Raw genomic sequence first — 23,678 nt, forward strand, 5'->3', positions numbered from 1 at the left:
AATTTGATATGTTCTCTCCTTGTATGTCTTGCATGGGTCTGTTGCTTTGATATCTTAATGCAGATTTGTGTTCAATTTTAGAAATCTTTAGAGCTATTTGAATGCAAGATGGCAGTTTGAAATTGGTCTTTCAATTCCTCTTGTTTGATTTCTCAAGATCTCACCTGGAAAGGCCTAATTTATTAGAGCATGGCCACATGACAGTTGAAGCAGATTAGCATGTTGACTGAGGATGACCTCTCCGGGGAAGGTCCTATGGTGGATAATTCTATGTTTCATAATTGGAAAAATTTAAATTATCCATCTATTCAAGAGGTATTGAAAGAAACAGTAAACGAACAATCAAATTTCAATTTTGTTACACCATTGAATAGCTTGCAAACATGGTTACCAAGCAAATTTTACGGAAAAGTTTGAACACAACAGGAAGATTTAAGAGGAGAAGAATTTTGTATTAGGAGAGGCGTTAAGAAAGACTCGAAATTAAATTCCCCATCATGAGTCTCTGTAGTTTTCATCCTGGAATAAATTACTGAGATAATGATGCAACTAATTACAGGTTCTTCTGTGAATCGTAACAGTACTGCTCTCTTTCATAAATATGTAATGAAAGATTGATACAGCCTAAGCCCAAACCAAATTCTTTATTGAATTTCATTGTGGTCCATGTTGGAGCTCTAAAACAGTATTTTCATAATATACTGCTTTAAGCTCTGGTTGAGTATTCTTGTTTCTCAGAATTAAACCACATCATAAATGGTTGATTCGGTTAAATTCTATGAATCTTGGTTGAGTATTTTTGTTTCCCTATCAGCACCACCATATCACAAAAGCAGCATTCAATAAATCTTTACCAAAAGAGTGCCTTCCAGGTAACTATTTACTCCGTATTCTATCTGTTTTGAGTATGTTGTAAATTCTCATATCCCTGAGTTGCTTAAATTATTTTTTAAGAAACAAGGGTTAGTTCTTCAATCTCCGTTTGAAGCCTTTTTTTTTCTGTTATGTTCGACCCTTGTTTCTGAATTCTCCCTCGTGGGCTTCCATTTAATTTTCTGTAGTTTTGATTCGGAATTTTTATTTTCTGATCCTATGGTTAGTGTTTGTGTGTGTCTGTGTGTGTGTGTTTTTTTTTTTTTTTTGATAGCTGGGCATGGTGTTTCCCATGGTTACTGTAATGGGCAAGTGGATTTTTGGTTCCTTCATTGCTCAATAAAGGATAAATTTTTGTTTTTTGGGATTTATAGATTTGAGTCTTTGGAGAGATGAGGGTCTTCTGAGAGTTTCTTTCGGGGACTGCAAATCCATCTATCATTGAAGATGGAGGTGTAGAGAAGCCCTTATAGTTCTTACTAATCTTTTCTTCGTTATTGCCATTGTCATTGCTTTCTCTGCGTTGTCATTTTAAACATAGAAAAAGATTGACTGCAAACCCATGCATGCACGTACCACTTATAACCAACACGTTTGATGTAAATTTATTCATATAATATAATATTACATGCGTCTGCTTCATCACTCCTTAGAGTACATCTTCAAGATAAGATTCAGCCCTTGTGAAAGAAATACCAGTAGGTTATTTGATGGAATAAGCGCCTTCTATAGCTATACCACAAAGTCTCTCTTCGGCAGAGATACCACGCAGCATACTAATGTCACCATCTTCTCCCCATTCAGCTCCCCATGAATTCTTCACAATCCAATAATCAAGCCCAGTTTTAGTATCAGTACCATAGCCCACAATTGTCACTGCGTGATCTAGGATTGTCCCACAGGCTCAAACAATTATTCCCTGTAGACCATTTGGGTTGGGAGGAATTAAATACCATAATTCAAAAAAAAAAAAAAAAAAAAAATAAAAAAAAAAAAAAAAAAAAGAGCAGAATATATATATATATATATATATATTTTTTTTTTTGACATATCTTTTTGTATAGCTTGACAAACCAAGATCAATAGAGAAAACCCTGTCCACCCTTGACAGTTCTCTCTCTTTCTCTCTGGCCCAGCCCTACCCGATCCCAAGATCGATTTTGATATCTTAAACCATCCATGTAATAAAAAATAAAACTAGAAGCCAGATAGCCCAATGGGTGAGGCCAACTGTTCTCAAGCTCTTGGGTCACCCGCACAAGGTCCCATGGATCTTATGATTCTGTGCATTTATCGTATACTTTTTATTATATCACCAGTGTTTGCTCTTATGATTCTATTAATTGATTTCATTGGTTCTTGGCAGAATATTGATAGCATTACATTTAGTTTCTATAATGTTATAAATTATGAATTCTGTACTTTCTAATATCATTGATTCCACTATTCATAATAAACATTGTATATTCAACCAATCAATCATTTTATACAAGAAAGATGACAAATGTTATCAATATAAATTAATTAATAGTATACGAAAATGATTGGAAAATAAAAGGTTTTGGTACTGAACAAAAGTGAAATCAAGGATTGCAAAAATGCAAAAGGACCTAGAAAGTTTCAAAAAATAACTTTATTGGATGATGAGGTACTTTCAAATAATTATTTAATTAATGTATACTTCTGATTTTTTTTAATTATTTATATTTCAAATTTTAATTTAATATTCATTGTTCCATATTTTTGCAGGGAACATAAATGCAAGCAATATTTTTCAATGATATTGTGGATAACTTATGTGACATATTGAATACTGGAAAAACTTATTTTATACCTAATGCAATCGTAAAAAGAGTGAATCCAAATTTTAAAAATGTCAATAAAGAACATGAACTAACTCTCAATGTCAATTCAAAAATTGAAGTTGAAGAATGCTTAGATGTAGAAAAATCAAGGTATAATTTTACTAAACTCAATGAATTGAAATGGGATGTCGACACATGCAAAAGGAATGAATTATTAGTATGTATTTAGATTATTTTTTATATTCAATAAAAAATATAAGTTGTAATTGATAATTATCTATTAATAAAGAAATTCTAACATCAATCCTTCTTATTGATGTAATGCCAATGTTATTGGAATACTTGTACACATTCAAAATGCGATCATCATCACAATAAAATTTAATGTAAAACAAAAAATAAAAAAGAAATAAAAATAATTGACAAAGAGTAAGTTTTTCACAATTTTAATAATTTTATAGTGAAATCTAAATTATTTACTAATTATATTATTCAATTGTAATGATTAATAAGTCTACTCTGATATTGCTGACATTATGGGAAAATTATGCAACAAATGAAGGGAGTAAATTGATGAACATTGCATTAGAAAATCTTATAATTGCTTTTTCAGCAATTTCCCAAGGAGAATACCAAGGTAATGTATATATAATCCTAATTATAAAAATTATCAAATGATTCTAAAAATCTAACTACATTCTATAATTGATAGATGGCTCCCTTGGTACAACAGGATTTACATCAATTGAAATAAATCCAACGATTCCAGCAGTAGAAGATTTAAAGCAATGGTAAATATTAGAATTAATCAAATAATTACATATATTGTTTAATTATTTTATATATTTAATGTATTTATATTATTTTGCGGGTTCCAATCAAAAGATGGATTAGAGAGAAAAAAACTCAACATTTTTTTTTCGCTAAAAATTCATTGTATTAATAGAAGAGGAAAAATGAAGATACAAAAGCATTATCACATTTGGAATCTGGAAAATTCTACTCCACCTTCGGCATTGCCATCAGCAGAGAAGAACTCACAACAGAATCCAAATCACAAAAATTGAAAATAAACAGAATACATTAAAAGAAGCGGTATCTAGGCCGAGATTGACAATCCACTTCCAACTCCATAGCAATCAGCGCAGGCCAGGATTGGATAGGAGAAGAAACTTCAAATTTTGTAATTGTTTTTGCCAAGAAATCAGCCACAGGATTTGCTTCACGAATACAGTGAGTGATTTTCCAGGTAAGAGAGTTCAAATAGGAGGTTAAATTCATCCACCTCTGAAGACAAATCCAAGGGATTCTTCCATTTGATCAAAACTACAGCTACTGAGTCACTCTCAATCCAAAAATGAGTAATACCCATATCTCTTGCAAATTCTAGCCAGTAATAACAGCTATCATCTCGGATTCAAAATTTGTGTGGACACCAAGAAAAGTTCTGAAAGACTGTAATATTTCTGAATTTTCATTCCGAAATACTCCACCCGCACCTGCTTTTCCTGGATTTACCAAAGAGCATCCATCTGAGTTTAATTTCACCCATCCCCTCTGGGGAGGGCACCAAAAAATTTCCATTACCTCTCTCGGTTTGTATCGCACCCTAGAGATCCCCAATCATTTGGCACACATTAAGGAGCTAAATGAGAGAGGAGAACCCATAGCAGCGGTCATCTGAAGCTTATTTCACTTTTAATCATGGAAAAACAGTGTCTAGATGATTTGGAGACCCCCTCAAAAAGTCTTGCATTCCTTTCCTTCCATAAGACACTAGGTACCAGGGAGAAGCCACTAATCCACACCTTTTTTAAATGGAGACTCTTTGTTGTTTGTTTCCACCAAGCAATAAGAGTAATCATGTCCACATAACGTTTCCATTGCACATCGAAGCCTTCACAGAAAGCTCTCCACAAACTGCGAGCAAACTCACAATTATAAAATAAGTGAGATATTGATTCTGCATCTTTACCACACAAACTGCACCGGGAAGCCATTTGCACTCCACGACAAGACACATTTTCATCTGTTGGTAATTTATTTTGAACTAACCGCCAAGCAAAAACAGTTTGCCTTGGTTGATTAGATGAGTTCCATATAAGAGAATACCAACTCACTTTCTGATATTTTTCTCTACTTTCTTCCCAGGCAGATTTAATAGAGAAGATACCTGAAGAGGTTAATCGCCAAAGACATAGGTCATTCACACCTTGGATGTGAATACGTTTAGCTTTCTCCCATATTTCAGCAAGTAAAACCAACTCAACATGAGGGAGGTCCCAGGCGGCTTGGCACATGAATTCAGAGACTTTTTCTTTTACATATGAGAAAAAAGAAGGGTCCAAGTTTGTCTTCTCAGCGATAGATTGATTGTCGTCAATCCATCTATCTAACCAAAAGTCGATTTTTTCCCCATTTCCCATAATCCATTGCTCGTTCTCTGCAACGAAACTCCAAACTCTTTTCAAGCCCAGCCATATAGATGAAAACTTATATCCCTGTCGCAGCAACCCATCCTCCTTGATAAAATGTTCCCTGAAGAATCTACTCAGGAATGAATCCTCATGTTTGATTTGCCAAGCCAGTTTACATAAACAAACAAAATTCACTTCTCTCATCCTTCTAATTCCCAGACCCCCTTCCTTTTTAGGCTTGCACACCCCTTCCCATTTCATAACAATCTTCTTTGCCACTTCCATATCACCTGACCAAATAAAATTCCTCATCCACCGTTCCACCACCTTAATAGTCTCATCCGGCCACCAGTACACAGAGAAGTTGTGTATGGGAATACCAGAAATAACTGACTTAACCAATTCAATTCTCCCAGCCATAGAGAGAATTTTGCCCTTCCGCCCTGCCAAACGACCCTTTATCTTATCCAGGAGAGGATGCAAATGACGATTCTTCACTCTGCCTTTAAAAATCTCCACCCCCAAATATTTTGTAGGGAGATCAGCCGCGGCAATGCCCAAAAAAATCACTAATAAAATGACTTCTATGAGGGGCAATCTTCCCAAAAAAATATTTTACTTTTTTCCAACTTTATTTTCTGCCTTGAAAAAGACTGATACTTGGATAAAAACTCATGAAGATGCTTCACGTACCTAGCAGGCCCATTCATAAAGATGAAAATATCATCTGCGAAAAGTAAATGGGAAGGAGTAATTGCTCCTCTAGGGCCTGGGAGAGCTTTCATCTTCCTTTCCAGAATCAAGGTCTTCAGCCCCCTACAAAGAACTTCTTCTGCCAAAATAAAAAGGATTGGGGAAATAGGGTCTCCTTGCCTGAGACCACGCTCCACACCAAAGAACCCACTGGACCTCCATTTAGCAAAATTGAAATCCTTGTTGAGAGCATCATCTGGTGGATTTTGTTGATCCAACTGGGAGAGAAACCAAATTTCTTCAAAGTTGCAAAAAGGAATTTTCAAGACAAAGAATCGTAGGCTTTCTGCATATCTAGCTTTAGACCCATACCTCCACCTCGAATGGATAAGTGCATCAGGTTTGCCAACTTTCAAACAAGGCTTATATTTACTGAAATAATTTTACCCCTCTGGAAGGCACCTTGTTCTTCAGAGATTAATCTTGGGAGAAAGAGAGTTAACCTAGAAGCTGCAATTTTGGACAATACTTTGCAGAAAAAATTTCCCATACATATGGGACGAAACTTATCCAAAGAAGATACACCATCAGCTTTGAGGATAAGGGTTAGGAAACAATTACTTACCCCCTTAGGAATTTTTCCTACTAAACAGAATGAGAAAACAGCCCTACAAAAATCACTTTCCACAATATCCCAACAACTTCTGAAAAACTGACCTGGAAAGCCGTCAGGGCCTAGAGAGCTGTCCGCATCCAGATCCCAGATCGCCAGCTTGATTTCTTCTCTTGAGGGAACAACATCCAAGAAAGCATTGTCTTCATTAGAAATGATCGTCGGAATTTGGTCAAGTAACTCATAGTGTGGTTCTACAAGAATTTCAAAGTGAAAATTCTTGTAAATATCTACAATATAGTTGGCCAACTCTAATTGATCAGAAATCCAAGAACCATCTTCACGATGTAACATACTAATCTAATTTCTTGATCTTCTAATCTTCACTGAAAGATGGAAGAATTTTATGTTCCGATCACCTTCCTTCAACCATCTTAATTTAGCCTTCTCAGACCATAGTTTTTCTTGTAGCTTACTAGCATTTAAAAGGACTGTTTTTACATCAGCTTCTTCGTTAAAGAGAGCATCCAACATTCCTGAAACCTCAATAATATCCTACACTCTTTTTAGCACTGAAGCCTCAATAATATCCATTTTTTGAGGCATTTGATTAATGTCACAGGCCACCAATAAACCGAAAATCTGTACAGAGGAATTCCGGATATAACCGACTTAATCAACTCCACTCTCCCAGCCGTGGAGAGGAGTTTCCCTTTCTAGCCGACAAGCTTGGCTTTAATTCTATCCTTCACAGGGAGGAGGGGGTCCCTTTTGACACGACCGTGGAATATTTCAAACCAAGATACTTAGTAGGAAAATTGCAACAAGGAATAGCAAGCTCTTCAGCAATCCACTGCTTCCTTACAGGGGGATTTTTTCCCAAAAATAATTTACTTTTTTCCAAATTGAAAAACTGGCCTGAGCATCTCTGATAAAGAGAAAGAAAGGAATTTAAATTCCTAACATACCTCTTGGAGGCGTTCATAAAGATGAAGACATCATCCGCAAATAATAGGTGGGTAGGCACTTTAGCTCCACAAGGACTTGCTAGTGGTTTGATCAAACCTTTCACAGATAAATCAGCTATACTGTGGCACAAGACTTCCACATCAATAATAAATAGAAGAGGGGAGATGGGGTCACCCTGGCAGAGCCCTCTGCTAGTCTCAAAAAAGCCCACGGGGCCACCATTGAGAAGAATAGAAATTCTAGCAGTCTTAAGAATGGTGTGGATCCTCCCAATCATTATCTCAGAAAAGCCAAATCTTCTAAGGACATGGAACAGGAAGTCCCAAGAAAAATAGTGTCAAAGGCTTTTCTGATATCAATCTTCAAACCAAGACCGCCTCCCCTTGAGGAGCGCCCTATCAAATTTACCAGCTCCGACACGAGGACAGTATTCGTCTAAATGACTTTTCCTTTCTGAAAAGCACCTTGCTCCTGAGAAATGATTTTTGGAAGAACAACAGAGAGGCGAGAAGCCATAATTTTTGAAAGAATTTTACAGAAAAAATTCCCCATGCATAGTGGATGAAACTTTTCCAAAGATCGAGCCCCATCCACCTTAGGAATTAATAACAAGAAATTATTATTTATTCTGTTAGGGAGAATACCTGAGGAGAAGAAGCCCTTAATTGCCTTGCAGACGTCATTGTTGATAATAACCAAAACATTTTCTGAAGAAAGATCTCGTGTATCCGTCAGGGCCAGGAGAGCTGTCCGGATCAAGATCCCAAACAACTTCCTTGATCTCAGCGTCCGAGAGAGAAGCATCAAGCATGAGGCAATCCGAATCTAAAAGGATGTTAGGAATGCAGTTGAAGATCTAAGGATGATTTTCAAGCTCTATGCTTTTGTGAAAATTCTTGTAGAAGTTTGCCAAATAAGACCCCAATTGATCCAAATCGTTGATTTCATCTTTGTTATCTGTGACAATACTTCTTATAGAGTTTCTATCCAGCTTGACACCAGTCATATCGTGAAAGAACCTAGACCATCTGTCTCCCTCCTTCAGCCATCTGATTCTGGACTTTTGAGACCACAGTTTCTTATGGTTTTCAATTGCTTTCCAGTATCTAGTTTTGGCATTAGCTTCCAGGTCGAAAAGGTGCTCAAAACACCCATCTACCTTAATCCGACTCTGAATGGCGTCCAATTCAGATTTGGAAGTAGCCACCTCCTAGTCCAGGTTAGGGAAATCACCGTGCGACCAAGCTTTAATTATTGGCTTAAGGCCTTTCAGTTTCTGAGCCAATATATAGGTTGGGGAACTAGAAACCTTAAAGATCCAAGCCACATTAACCAAATCTAAGAAGTCCAGGTGATCCAACTAAAAATTATTAATTCTAAAAAGGCAGTTTCTAGGTCTCAGAGATGATCCAGAACAAACCATCAATGGGGCATGGTCAGAGGCAATACGGGGAAGCACTTTTTGAATGCAATCATCAAACGTCTTCAGCCAGTCTTCATTCACAAAGGTTCTATCAAGAACCGCAGTCACGAAGCCTCTTCTCCGATTGTTACTCCAAGTGAACTTCCTGCCAAAGAAAGGGATTTGAATCATAGCAAAGGCATCGACCATAGCAGAGAACTCCGAAGGAGCCCGCAAGCATAATCTCCCAGGCCCTCTTCTCTCATGATCGTAGAGAGTAGCGTTAAAGTCTCCGATAATCATTCTTAGACAAGGCTAGGTGCCCGCAGCCAACTCCATCCACAGGGATCTTCTCTCTGCTCGAAGACATTTAGCATGCACTACCGAAAAGTCCAAAAGGCTTCCCTGCCATTCTAATTGGAAGGAGAGCTGCTATTCAGACATAGATAAAATGGTAGGCTTCTTGAGACTCTACTTCCATGTGACCCATAAATTGGGGTGAGCATCAGCCCTATTGTTTACAAATAAAATCCGATGCATACCCAAATTTATTGAAGAAAAAATTAGGAAAATTGTTCACTGAAATCATTGGCTTAGCAATGCAAATAATATCAGGAGAGTTATCGCGAATGATCTTTGATAAGGTGATCCTTGCAGCAACCTTCTTTAGACCACGAATGTTCCAGAAAAGAACCTTCATGATCACTTGTTTGATGGAGGTTTGTCGGTCCTTACATTAGACCGACCTTGAGCGAGCACTTGCTTTCCTTTCTTTTTCTGCATTCGGACCCAGCCCCCTTGCTCTACTTGCAGAGTCAAAGAATCTACCCTTTCAACATCTGCTCTAGCACTGGCTACACCTTCTTCATGATGTGGAACGGGTCTGCCAGCCCCACAGCCACCCCTTATGGCATCTCCACCATGGTTGATGAACCTCGAACTCCTGCGCACTCCATCCAGATATAAAACCATTGCCTGAGGGTACTGTCCAGCGTTATGCCCATAGCCAGCGTCTTCTGGATCAGACGGGTGGTTGGTGTGCTCATGATCCATCTCCGAACCCAACCCATCCACCTCATCATCCAAACCAAGGACAACTTCTAACCGATTATTGATTTCCTTGTTAGAAGCTAATTCAAAATTTGAAATTGCACCGTTTAATATGGTAGCTAAATCCCCTTCAACGCCCAAAGGAAAAGGTCTCCTTGATTGGGGCATGACATTCTCCATAGGACTCTCCATATCATCACATTCCTTGCTGGACGCTCCTTCCATAATTGGAAGATTTTCTATGGGATTCTCTCTCTCCGCCATGGTGGATATCCTGGCCCCCTACGTGGCAGCTCCACCACCGTGAAGGGTGTTTCCTCCACCGTGCATGGCTGAATTCCCACCACGAATAGCCTCATCTCCTACGCCTTGCAGCGAGCTTCGCGGGGAAGGAAGAGTTGCATGTGCCGCCAAGCCCCTGGCAGCCTCATATACGTAAACTGCACCTGGAATACCTCCATCATTCTCAGATCGAGGGATCTTAGAATCTGCGATTTTCTTCTTCCTATAGTTACTGAATCTACGTAAACTGCACCTGGAATATATGCCTCACCTTTTTGCAGAAGCCACATTTTCCCATAGAGCCCTCATATAGCACCTTCTGCTTGAACCAGAACAAGTTCTCAGGTCTAGAATGCCTATGTTCAACTTGAATCTCTTCAAGCCTCTGAGCCCCCACCTCCATCTCTACCAGAACCCAAGCATAGTTCCCATAAATGACATTTTTGGTATGATGGTCAAGAGCTACTGGCCACCCCGCCGCCTTTGCCATAGTCAGTAAGACCTTTTTGTGCCAATATTCTAGAGGCAGATCTGGAAAGCACACCCAAACTAAGGCCTTGTTGATCACCTTTTCATGAATGCTGAAATCAGGATGCCATCTTTGAAAGCAGACAATCTGACCTCTAATCTTCACAGAGCTTCTCCGCCATATCGAAGCCTTGTCACTTTCAAAATTGAACTGCATAATTGTGAATCCTCTACCCATTGGCACCATCTTCACTTTCCCCTTCAAATTCCAGAAGTCACGAGCATCTCTGCGAACATCATCCAAGGAGATGAATCAAAAGTTGAATCTACCAATCAAGGCAAATTGGTATTTGTTTAAGCGATCCTCATATGCCTCCTGAGGAATGACAACCTTAGTGGAGTTTCTAGCGTGGATTGGGTCAGGAAGATCTTCCACCACCGGTAAAGCGCTTCCCACCACTTTGGCGTAAGATTTATTTGCGGGCGGAGCCTCCGAAGGCTTAGAAATACTGAGGGGATCAGCGTCTCCAACAATGGAGGCAAAAGGTGTCTTCACTGCCTCAGTTCTCGCATTAGCAGAAGGTTGCCAAAAATCAGTTAACCAGAGCTGTCTTCCCCTATCCGGTGGAAGGCCACCTCCAGGATCGTCTTTAGTGCTCGAAAAATGCTCCATCCTTCTCTTTCTTGCTTAACTGTATCACTTTAGATGGTTCAATTTACAACTTATCTCTTTCTGATTCCATTCACAAGAGTTACTTGACAAAAGCAACATGGGTTTTTTGATGTACCCCTCACCATTTTTTATCTATCTTTTGATCCTTTCTTGCTGATTATTGGATTCGTAACCTCTTGAAGGTTCCATTTTATCTCATATGTGTAAGACTATCTAAAATCGTCATGGACAAATTGGCCACATCACACCCTCCAAAAGGCATGAATGAACTGTTCACTTGCAATTGTTTGTAGAGAGAATTTAGTCACTATATACGAATGGAATGAGTGCAAGAGTGGCTAGAACTTAAAGATCAATTTTGAAGTGCCACTCAATTTGGTGCATAATTTGTTTAGGGGAAGTTTGAAATTTAAGTTGTGGTTGATATGCATTCTTGAAATGTATTCTAGGTTGATAAAATATTCCAAGAAATACACACCCTCTGTAATAGCAATTAGTTTTACAATTTCAGCATTCATTTTTTCTAGACATAATTTTATTCTATATATTAGATTCCCTAAGCTTTATTTTATCACTTGCAAGCACTATTTGGCTTGAAACTTTGGTTATAAGTCAGGAACCTTAAAATCTATGCTGTCTACACAAAATTTCAGTTCCATTGGATGTGCCATGTGGATATTTGGTCTTAATAGGAAGGTTTCCTAAGTAGGCAGATAAGGAGTAAAATGTTTATGCATAAATTTCAGTCATATTCATATGCAGTCATATTCTATGCATTAAAAAGACTCCCATAAACTCTTTTGTGATTCCTCTATATTTTAGGTTGCAGTTGGAGCAAAAAAAAAAAAATGTTTGTGTATACAAAGTAAGCACTCCTCTAGAAAGAACGCTACCTACTAGTGTGTATCAACACCTACACAGAGCAGATGCATACAAATTTTATTGTTTCACTCCTTTCCTCATCCTATGTTACTTCCTTGGTTGAATAGAGTTGTGATTGGGCCTATTTTCTCTTGATGGCATGTTTGCTTTGTAATATCCCTAATAAATTAAAGTTCATTCTTTCACTAGTGTTGCTTTCCTCTCATCATATTTTCAGTTGTATTAGAAGCCGCTGAGTAACTCTGCAATGATGATTGTCTATCAGTATCTTATCACAGGTGATGAGCTTCTCTCGGATTCGTTTCCATACACCGAGATCCACAATGGAATGCTGGGAAGTTTTGGGAGAGTGGGTTGTTCAACGGGAAGAATTTTTTACTTTTCATGAGGGGTGAGGTGGTCATTTTGCCATCCACGGTGTTTGGGCATGGAGCCCACGTTGCTTTTTAAGCTTCTTTTTTGCTTATTTTTATTAGGTTTTGTAGTTTTAGATTAATGTTTATTTCTTTGATCTATTCAATAAATTATAGCTGGGCATCAGTCATGGGTAACAGAGTGGTATGTATTTTGTTCTAATGCCATGTTTCATTGGTCTAGTTGTGTGGTTTTCATTAGTTGTTAGAGAAGCACGTTAGTAGGGATCCATGAATTAGCATTTGATTTTTTTTTTTTTTTTTTTTGTGTCATGTATGTATGTTCTCTCACATAGGTCTTTTATTATTTACTCCCTCCTCTTTTTATCGTGAGGCCTCATGCGGATGACACCATTTCTTATGCCATCATTGGTGTGACGTGTCCAATGTGGGGAACCCTCTCCAAAAGAAATGCATTCAATAAAAGAAAGAATCTATTCTCAGAAATTAAACTATCAAATAGGTTTCTTATTCTTCAAAATATTTAAGAAAGATGTCACAAAAAACTATTTAAATTTCTTGATCATTAGATTTATTGACTATTTCAGCGAATTCAATCCAAAATTAAAATGGAAATCATACCAAAACAGCATAAAGAGGCACAAACAGTGTTTTGAATCTGTCAATCTCTCTTCCACACAGTATAGTCTTGAAACCAGCTGGACTATCTGCTCAAATCGAGTTGATAGGAGATCACCCCTTCCCGTTTTTTATGAAATGTCCAACACCAAAATCTAACTGGCCCAAAGCTTATCAAAACCAGAAAAAGAATGAAACACTGTACCATGTCATATGTATTTGTACTATATTTTTACCCAATAGTTTCAAAAAAAAAAAAAGTATAGTCATATGTATACAAAATAGGATTTAGATCCTCTCCAACAAGCCGTGCTGGGGATCTCCCAGTGAGGCTTCTCCAACTAATACCTGTGCTGGTGAAGATTCAATGGCTGCGGAAGACAAAGGGATCTCGTGTAAAAGCTTTAACTTCAGGATCCCAGTTCCATTGTATTGAGATAGTCCCACATCGGATGTGGGTGACTCGACAATCATGTATAAGAGCCACAAAAGGCCATCCCACTTCAAGCCAATTGGTTTTAAGACGGAAGCTTTAACAAACTCGACGATCATGTATAAGAGCCACAAGAGGCCATCCCACTTCAAGTCAATTGGTTTTAAGATGGAAGCTTTAACATGGTATCAGAGCAGGTATTGTATGGCCACCTAAAGCTTTGCTTGAAGTAAAAACCTTGAAAGATATTGAACACATGCCCTTTCTCTTCTTTGATCCATAACTAGTCCCTGAAGCGCCATCGATGTCCCTTTCTTACTCTTAATCAGTCTCATTGCTACAAGACTTTTTAAGGTTACTAATCTTTCCCAATTCATCTTAGAATGATCTAATTTACTTCTATGACTGGCTTTGCTATCCATGATAACCCAATTGACAGAAATTGTAGATTCAACCTTCTTGACACCAACCCTCGGAAACCTAGAATCAAAACCAACATATTTTAACATTTTGATTATGAGCCTCTTCATCTTTTGATTGTTCTGATTCTCATAATCCCTATCATATGAAAAATCAAAGTTTTCTTCTCGCTTTCCAGGATTTAGATTACTTAGACTACCTGATGATCTATTTTGAGCATCTGAAACCAAATGATCATTATCTGAAGACTTTGCTTCAACAAAATTGAACCCATCCCATTGGTGCACATCCCTAGAAGGCATCATCAAACACAGGGCACCCTTTATTTGTTCTTGATGAATCTCCAAAACATAAGAAGATGAAGCCATTTCAGTATTGTAATACCTCACCCATCCAGCAACTCATGTGAAGGAGGTTATTTTTTTTCTCTCTCTAACCCGAATATTATCTAAGACAAAGGAAGTCTCTAGAATTATATTAAAAATGAAACTTAAAAAAAAAAAAAAAAAAAAAAAAAAAAAAAAAAAAAAAAAAAAAAAAAAAAAAAAAAAAAGAAACACCTTTCGACAGAGCTTTTCATGATTGAAACCCTCGCCATATTCTCTACAAATAGTTGCTTTTTGCCTAAACATTACCCATATCGTTATTTAAATCCGATCAAGAGCTTCAATGTCTTTATGAGTTTCTCTCTACGACTAGAATTAGAATGCTTTACATCGTTAGTAGCTAAAGTAGAACTACTCTTGCTGACCTTCTCCTCGACTGGACAGGCTAACAATTGTATTTCATGACACGTTTCGGGTTAAACTTTTATTTGACTTTCCTAGACATGGTTCAAGTTCACAGTATCAGTCATCCAATAGCAAGTGTTTAATTTTACCTTGAGATTATTCTCATCGATTACCCAAACGATTCAATCAATCCAATAATAATACCTAAAACCATCTCCAATATTGATCCTGGATCAGCACATATTTGTGGGATCGGCTACTCTGATACCACTATTACAGTCCTGCTCAAGGGAAATTACTTCTACTCTTAAACGAAAATCTTCATGTTTTCAATGCCAAAATAAGGGATTCATATATATCGGATGTGCTCATCAAGTTTGAATGAAGCTACAACCATCTTGGATTTATGAGCGGTACAAAAAAACAAAAACTTACACATTTATTTCACCTATTCTTTTCTTCTTCCCCTTGTATTGTCTCCTATAAATTGTGGATTTCTTTATCTCAATATAGGACTACTTCATGAATTTTTTTAGTCTGGTACTATGGTTGAGATATGGGAGGAGACTAATCACATATTTACAACTGACTACCAAAGTTCAATTGATATGCAATTGGTAAGTAAATTGGATTATACCAACCAAAATTATTTGATTGGATTTTTACATCTTATTTAACTAAAAAAGAAATCAAATTTCAATGAAATTTTGAAATATGTGAAACCGTATTATTTTCAAAATTTAAATTACATTTATTCATATTTTGTCGGATTTATTGAACGGGTGATGACGAACCTCTCTTTTCATCGTGAAAACAGTTATTTCTTTAATGTTATTGCAACAAGGTAAGGATCCAGAACCTTTGTTCCTATTTATCTATTTTCTCCCTACTTGATTAAGGGTTGAGGTGATGTTTTCATGTCTTGTCTCTACTTATCTAAGTTTGTTGTTCTTCGTAGATTATGGAGTTATGAAATTATGAAGTTAGCATGGTCGTTTTCTTCAGTTTTCCATTTGAAACCGCCCTAATATCCCTAATAAAATTTTTGTCATCTCATTCATCATATTTGTAGTTGTAGTAGGAGACCCGTGGAACTCTACCATGATGATTGTCTACCAGAAACTTCTCACAGGTTATGAGCTTCTCTCTATTCATTTTTGAGATCCACACTGAAATGTTGTGGGAAGTTGAGGGAAAGTGCGTGTACAGAAAGCGAGGATAAAGGTGTTGATACCTATGGTTGAAATCTTAAACATCCGTCTTCAAGAATAACAACCTGCTTTTGAAAGATTTGTTACATACGTGGAGAAGAAATGAAGAAAAAGTACATAAAGTTCCTAACACCAAAGTCGAAAGATTTGTTACATACACGAGGAAGAAATAAAGAAGAAGTACATAAAGTTCCTAACACCAAAGTTGGAAATGGAGAAGCAATAGGAGTTCAAGAAAAACATCGAGGGTGCTAAGTTCCTGCTTTCAAAGTTGAGTGACCTCCAATTATTTGTAGGTGAGGTTATACACGTTGGCAAAATATTGGAGGCAGTAATATTGTTTTTTTAAGTGGATTTCCACATGTTACTGGTTGACTCTTGATATGGAATCTAGAAGCCTCTTGTTTTTTAAGTGGATTTCCACATTTTACTGGTTGACTCTTGATATGGAATCTAGGAGCATGTAGGTAAATATAAATCCCAAATTAGATTGTTTGAAGATGAACATGTTTCTGTGTTTCTATTATGTTGAACTTTGAATTTCCCAAAAATAGTGGGACCGCCGTCCTGCCTGTTCAGGCGCTGCACCTGACGGAATACAAGACATCGTACACCAACAATTACAACCTCTCTTCTTATATGGGCCTGCAAGTGAAGACTAAAGAAGATCTCTCAAGACATCTCAAAACAAAAGTGTCTGACGAAGAAGGAGGAATACTACCCATTGCTAAAACCTAAGGATAAATCAACACTTAAAAAGAGCTACAATTTGATGTTTATTTTATATTTGCGAAGTTCCACTACATCTGTCGTCACTTGAAAACCAGAAAACTAAAGTTTCCCTCACTTGGAAAATACCTGAGATTCCAAAATTATATTCTTATTATTACATGTCTAAAATTTAGTGTATAGACAATATAAAACGAGGCAAAACTATCACTATCCAAACTCGAATAATTCTACCATTTTAGGATTAAACTATAGTAAAAAATAGTCTTAACACAAAAATCTAAGTCCAAATTCCAAGTTTAAGTTGGGTTTCATTGAATTAATTCGTCCCGATAGTAAATCGGATTTGAATTTGCATTAAGTTAGCATACCAAACGTATTTGGATGGATCTCAAAATGACAATAACAATTCCTAAGTCACAACATGAACACAAATTTTGGGATCCAAATTCCTTCCCCATTAAGAGATCAGGTCACTCTACAATGGAAGATGACAAAATTGCCCTTTTAGTTTTCATGAGTTCTGCATGGAAGATGAAAATTTTTTGTCTGTAGTGGGTAGAAGATGCCTGGAAGAGGCATGTTGGAGGAAATCCCATATCTGCTCTTGCCCAAAAGCTAAAACATGTAAAGGAGAAGCTCAAAGTCTAGGCGGAGAAGCTTTTCCAAATTTAAATGAAGAGGTTGAAAAGGCTTCAAAGGAATTAAAAGGGTGCAGGGGGAGATCGAGATGACTAGTATGTCAGATCAAGGAAGTTGATGCTTAGGCAGCCCTTCTCATAGCCAATCGTAGGCACGAGCGCTTATGGGCAGAAAAAGCGAAATTGTGGTGGATGAAAGAGGGAGATGGAAATGCTAAATTTTTCCTTCTCTTAGTGAAGATGAGAAGAGCTCATAGTCAGATTCACTCCTTAAAAAGGGGGGACGGTTCATTGATTTCTGATCAGCTGGAAATTGCCTCTTTTATATCTAGCTTTTTCCAGAAATTTCATGAAGCTGCTGAAGTGTCTATGCATCAGAAGCTATTGGAATGTATTCCCAAGGTATTGGATGATGATGCTATAGTAGACTTGGAGTCTCTCCCAAGTAGGGAGGAAATAAAGCGGGCTGTGTGGGACTTAGATCCTGAAAGCTCTCCTGGTCCTGATGGTTTCTCGGAAAAGTCTTTCAGGAAGTGTTGGGAGACTGTGGGGGAGGATTTCTGTAAGGCTGTTATTTCTTTTTTTGTGGTAGGAACTCTACCAAAAGGAATAAATAACTGTTTCATTACCCTCATTCCAAAGGTCGAAGGTGCCTCCTCCTTGGATAGATTTCACCCCATATGCATGGGTAACTTTTATTGTAAAGTCATATCTAAAATTATGTCATCAAGGCTGATGGTGTTGCTCCCCTTGTTGATCTCAGAGGAACAAGGGGCTTTCCAGAAGAGAAAAATAACTTCTTCAAATATCAGCCTTGCATCAGAACTGGCAAATTTGATGCACTCTATAGTGAGGGGGAGGTGGAATGGGATTGAAGCTTGATGTTCAGAAGGCGTACGACTCACTATCTTGGGATTTTTTATTTGCAACCCTGAAAAGATTTGGTTTTTCAAAGAAGTGGATTTCATGGATCCACAATTTGCTAGTTTCCTCCAAAGTCTTTGTCTTAGTAAACGGTGGCCCTGCGGGGTTTTTTGAAGTGGGCAGAGGCTTGCATCAGGGTGACCCAATATCTCCCATATTGTTTATTCTGGCCGAGGAGGTCCTGTGTAGAGGCATGAAGGTAAGGATTCGCAAGGAGCTGTTGAAGCTGTTTCCTGGCCCTAGAGGTGTGTCCACTCCTTCCCACCTTCTTTTCGTTGATGATATTTATATTTTTATGAATACATCAACAAAGTATGTGAGGAATCTGCATTCTTTCTTGGATAAATATCAGGCCTTCCCTGGTCAAAAACTTAACCTTAAGAAGAGTAGCTTATTTTTTGGAAAAGTGGCTCCCCACAGAAAACACTGCATCTCAGACCTGTTGGGTATTCAACCAACTAGATTATCTACAAAATACTTAGGGGTGGAAATTTTTAAAGGGAGAGTTAAAAAAGATTTTTTGTTCCCTATATTGGATAAGATAAAGGGAAAATTGGCCGGTTGGAAGGGTAGGCTTTTATCTATGGCTAGAAGGGTTGAGTTCGTGAGGTATGTGATCTCTAGTATCCCAATTCATAATTTTGGAATTTATTGGTGGCCTGATTCCTCCATAAAATTGGTGGAAAGATGGATGTGCAATTTCATCTGGCCAGAGGATATTGATCAGGTAAAAAATATTGTGGTCAAATAGGAGGACACTTGCAAGCCAAAATGCAGGGGAGGTCTAGGAAGAAGGAGGTTGCGAGATGTAAATTGGCGAGATAGATCAAGCACGAAAATTTCTCCATGAACAAATTTTTTCGTGCTCGTTTTCTAAAACAGGATGGATCTCTGAAAAAAGGGCACCTCTCTTCTTCTATCTGGCCAGGTATCAGGGAGGTTTGGAGTTTTGTGGGGTCTCAAGAGGAATGGTCGGTTGGTAATGGTCAGAATATAAACTTCTGGTCTGATTGCTAGCTGGGGAATAAATCTATTGTTGAAATGATGGATCATGACTCTGATTGTTTTGTTTCCCTGTCAGCAAAAGTTTCAGATTTCATAAGAGATGGAAGTTGGGTGCTGCCAAGAGTAGAAGCCTCTTTATTTGAAAATATTATTGAGCAGATCAAGTCTACTAATTTGACTAATGTGTAAGATGTTAGTTACTAGTGGCCTACCTCATCTGGTGTTTTCACTATTAAATTGGCTTGGGAAACTATCAGAAGGAAATTGCCTAAGGTGGGATGGTGGTCTTTGGTATGGAAGGTATAGATCCAACCTCGTCAAGCAGTGTTTGGGTGGAAGCTAATCCAAAATAAAGTTCCAACCGATGCAAATGTCAAGAAACAAGGGGTGGTATTACCATCTCGATGCAGCCTGTGTGGTCGAGATGAGGAATCAAGAGACCATATGTGTTATGAACGTCATTTTGCATGTGCAATGTGGCAGAAATTTTGTAACAGCTTTGGTGTTCAATGGCCAACTTTTGCATGGTTGGAGGACTTAATCTCATGGTGGAAATAAAAAACGAAAACCGTTCCGTTTCAGAGAATTTAGAATAAAGGTGTTGTGCTGATTCCATATAGTATTTGGTTGGAGAGAAATGCAAGAAGATATGAGGGAGAAAACAAGCCAATGGATCGATGTTTTGCATTGATTAATCGTGAAATAGTGACCCAAAACATGATCCACACAGGTTCGTCTCTTTCAATTTATGATCTGCTCAGCGCTAGGAGATTGGGAGTCTCTTCTATTCAGTGTAGGCCTAAGGATTTGTTCAAAATCTTCTGGTGTCGTCCCCCGAGAGGGTGGTGGAAGCTAAACACAGATGGCTGCTTTCTTGGAAACCAGGAAAATCTGGTTCTGGGGGTATCTTTCAAAATGAAAGGGTGGAGGTCATGGCTAATTACAGGGAGTCTCTTGGAGTTCCTACGAATTTTGAGGCGGAATTCTTAGCTATTATCTCAGGTATAGAGAATGCTGAAAAACTAGGTGTTCAGAAGCTTTGGATAGAATGTGATTCGGTTGCTGTGGTAACTTTGATTCTCAAAAACAAAGTTCCTTGGATTGTTCATTGAAAATGGCTTCTCTGTCAGAGGTATCCGGAGTGTGTGGAGGTGGAAAATCACTCACTGCTATCGGAAAAGCAAATTCCATAGCGGATTTCCTTTCAAAATCAGCTGCTCGGTTTGAGATTTCAATCCCAGTGACTGCCTGGCCTGCTCTGGTGAAGATGGATCTGGACATTGATGCTTCGGGTCGTCCAAGATATAGGATGATTTAGTTAGTACTTTTTTGGAGTTGTTGATTGTACTTGTGGGGGTGTGGAGGTTTTTGATGTTCTTTTTTGTTGATGGCAATGCCGAAGGTGGAAAAGAGCTTCATCTCTCTCTCCCTTTTATCTGAGTGGGGCTTTTCATAATCTCCAATCAGTTCCATGTAAATATTTATTTCTTTTTTCCCCCTTTTTAATACAAATGATCTTTAGCGAAAAAAAGGTCACTCTACGATCAACAGACAGATTTTGTCCTCGACAGTTCCAATCACCCATTAACTTATATGCAAGTTTTAGAATTCTATCAGGCCCTTCAATCTGATCCTAGATACAATAATATATGATAGGGTCATTTACATCAACCTTCCCTCGTAAGAGAGGTGTTAGTTTTAGAATACAAAAAGACATATTTACTCTCCTCCTCCTCCTTCTTCTTGAATCATCAACGGCAGATCAGTCTGACCCTAGACTAGTAATGCCTGAATTTGGTAGCGATTTCAATCCCTCTATCCATGAACAATTACTGTTGCCGCAGCCACCACCCAATGTTTGGTCTAATGCTGTTGGTTTAAGTCTTGTACACTCTTCTCCCATGGCCCCATAGTGGCGGGACTGAAAAGGATAGGAGAAAGTCCCTTTTTTTTGCTAGAAAACATTTGTATTAAATATAAAAAGAAAAAGAATGAAATAACGTACAAGCTGAAAAGAGCCAAGAAGAAGCCCCAAACAGAAATCAAAGTGGAGGAATTGTCATCTGCAGAAAAAAAGGAGACCAAAACTCAACACCCACACAAAAATAAAATTAGAAACAGCCCATTAAGCCATCCTAAATCTAGGACGACCCGAAGCATCCATATCTAGATCCATCTTGACCAAAGCCGACCACGTTGTCACTAGGGCTGAAGTCTCAAACCTAGTTGCTGTCTATGAAAGAAAATCAGTGATTGAATTTGCCTCAAGGAAACAATGACTGATTTTATGCTCCACACGATCTAAAAACCTCATGTATGCAAACCACCCTTGACAAACGTTCCAAGGAACCTTGTTGTTCTAAAACAAAACCACTACGACCTAGTCACACTCAATCCACAACCTTTGGACGCCCAGATTTTTTGCATGTTCTATCCCTGATTCTATCATCTTCTTCCAGAAGCTTAATGTTGAACTCCTTCGAAGTAAACAGAAGCTCACCAGCAGTGTATAAGCTCTTTCTTCCATCATAAGCGGGCAATCTCATTCCCAGGTCAGAACCTTTGTACAATTTCACAAGCTCTGCCATGATAGCTCTGATCAAATTTCTTGATACAACTTCAGGAGTTATGGTGACCTGTTTGAAAGAAAAAAAGAAAACTTATGTTTAAACTGAAAATAGGCAAGAATGCTGACAAAGAGAAGGGGCAAACGAGTTTAAAATCCTAGTAATGCAAGGAAATGGAAGCAGCAGATACCATCCGGCATTGATAAAGAATTATATCATAGCTTCTTCAATTGCAACAAAGAATTATATGAAGGAAGCTTCAATGAATGCAACTTACATCATATTTGTTCTAGTCCTTGTCTGGTAGCTCCGCAAAAAAAATGGTTCGCTTTTACTATACACTTTGTCCGTACTTGTCCATAACCAGATCTGGGGCAAATCTCAGAGATTTGCTTGAAGATGGAAAACCCATCTCCATCTCACAGCCATGAACTCCATTCTCCAAAGACTCGCCTTCAATTTCTGATAACCACTAGTTCTCACTGCTTCCTGCTTCAAAGATTACAGAATGTCATCTCAATGTTCACACACATTCACATGCACACGAAAGATAGAGAGAGATTTAATTTAATAATATTAATTACATAAATAAAGAAATAAACTAACCCTTTTAATCTTCTGGTAAATCGTTGATTCGATTTCATGCAAGTTCCCCAGGACAACTCCACCAGGCTAAATTATTTAACAGACCAAGATCTTATTACTTTCATATGTTAAGAATCACGAGAGAGAGAGAAACAACAAAACTAAATCGATCATCATACCTTGATGCTAAAGCTTGAGATGGAGAACGATTGAAGAAGATGAGCCTCAAGAGAGCTTCCTCCAGGAAAAGCAACGACGGTAGGGGCCGTCATATCAGATGGAGATGAACCTCCCTCTACCCCAAACCTCCTTATATTGGGTTATCGGCGGCTCTCCCTCTCCTCAAAAAAAAACTATTTATAAACTCAAAGAGTGAGTAGGGTTTTTTCTTGGGCAATTTGTCAGGTCCAGCTGGGCCTACCCAAGTTTGTCGGTGCCTCATAACCCAATAGCTCTTTGTTATTAAAAATCACATTTTTTGCATGTCGACAGTTCAATTTAGAGATTGGGTTTCTTTTTAAACAAACTATCATTGAATTTTCCAAATGTATTCGATTTCATTATAAATTGGGAGTGTCTTTGTTAGCAAATCTGGAAAATTAGGAATAATTTTTTTTTTTTTTTAAAGCTTTATTGCTCTAGATTTGTGGGTTTTAGTGTCATCTTTTTTATTTGGTTTTGAAAGAAAGCGCTATTTGATTACAAACAATCTGAAGGAAAGAGTTATCGGGTTGCAAACAACTCCTGGCACGTTTCGCTCATGTCCATATTGACCATTAACTTGCTGCATCCATCTTTGTCATGATTCTTCGCTTTTATTGATGAGGCATGGTCGATCAACTCTTCCAAAGGAGGTCGCTGTTTGGTCTTGGTGGATGGTTTGGGTGCTTTGGTGGTGGCTCGCTGCAAAGCTTCCATTGGTAGCTCTTGTGGTTATCTCTTCTTCATATAGATAATCGATTATTTAGAGGATCTAGCTTTAGAGATTGGATTTTCCTTTTTAAACAAAGCGTTTTATAGAGGTTAGCATGATTTAAGGTTGTAACTAAAAATAAAAAAAAAAGATTTCAGGTTTAAGAAAAATGATTTTTATCTCATTACCCTTCGTCCATACCAAATCCAACAATACGATATCTATCAACCAAGAATCGGATCCACATGGCCATGCTGAAGTACGTATCATTTGACCCAACATGGTTTCTGGGTTACAAGAGTCAACTTCATACCAAAGGGGTAACGTCGACTCATACTATATGATGTTATCAGTACCTTACCTTACAATACCTGTAGCTGCCCTTCTCAATAACAAAAAG

General features: G+C 37.9%; 1 long non-coding RNA gene across 2 annotated transcripts; it reads right to left on the reverse strand.

Moving 5' to 3' along the window:
* Positions 1-1,455: 1,455 nt before the first annotated feature.
* LOC122063874 lies at positions 1,456-22,681 on the reverse strand. 2 transcript variants are annotated; one of them, XR_006135497.1, is made up of 4 exons: positions 22,545-22,681; positions 22,387-22,452; positions 22,058-22,269; positions 1,456-1,792 (listed from the first exon to the last, which is right to left on the reverse strand). It is a non-coding gene; the product is annotated as an uncharacterized LOC122063874 (long non-coding RNA). The 2 variants fall into 2 exon arrangements; XR_006135496.1 differs by lacking the exon at positions 1,456-1,792 and adding an exon at positions 20,737-21,849.
* Positions 22,682-23,678: the final 997 nt, after the last annotated feature.

This window comes from Macadamia integrifolia, unplaced genomic scaffold, assembly GCF_013358625.1.
Source record: "Macadamia integrifolia cultivar HAES 741 unplaced genomic scaffold, SCU_Mint_v3 scaffold1484, whole genome shotgun sequence".
Lineage (NCBI taxonomy): Eukaryota > Viridiplantae > Streptophyta > Magnoliopsida > Proteales > Proteaceae > Macadamia > Macadamia integrifolia.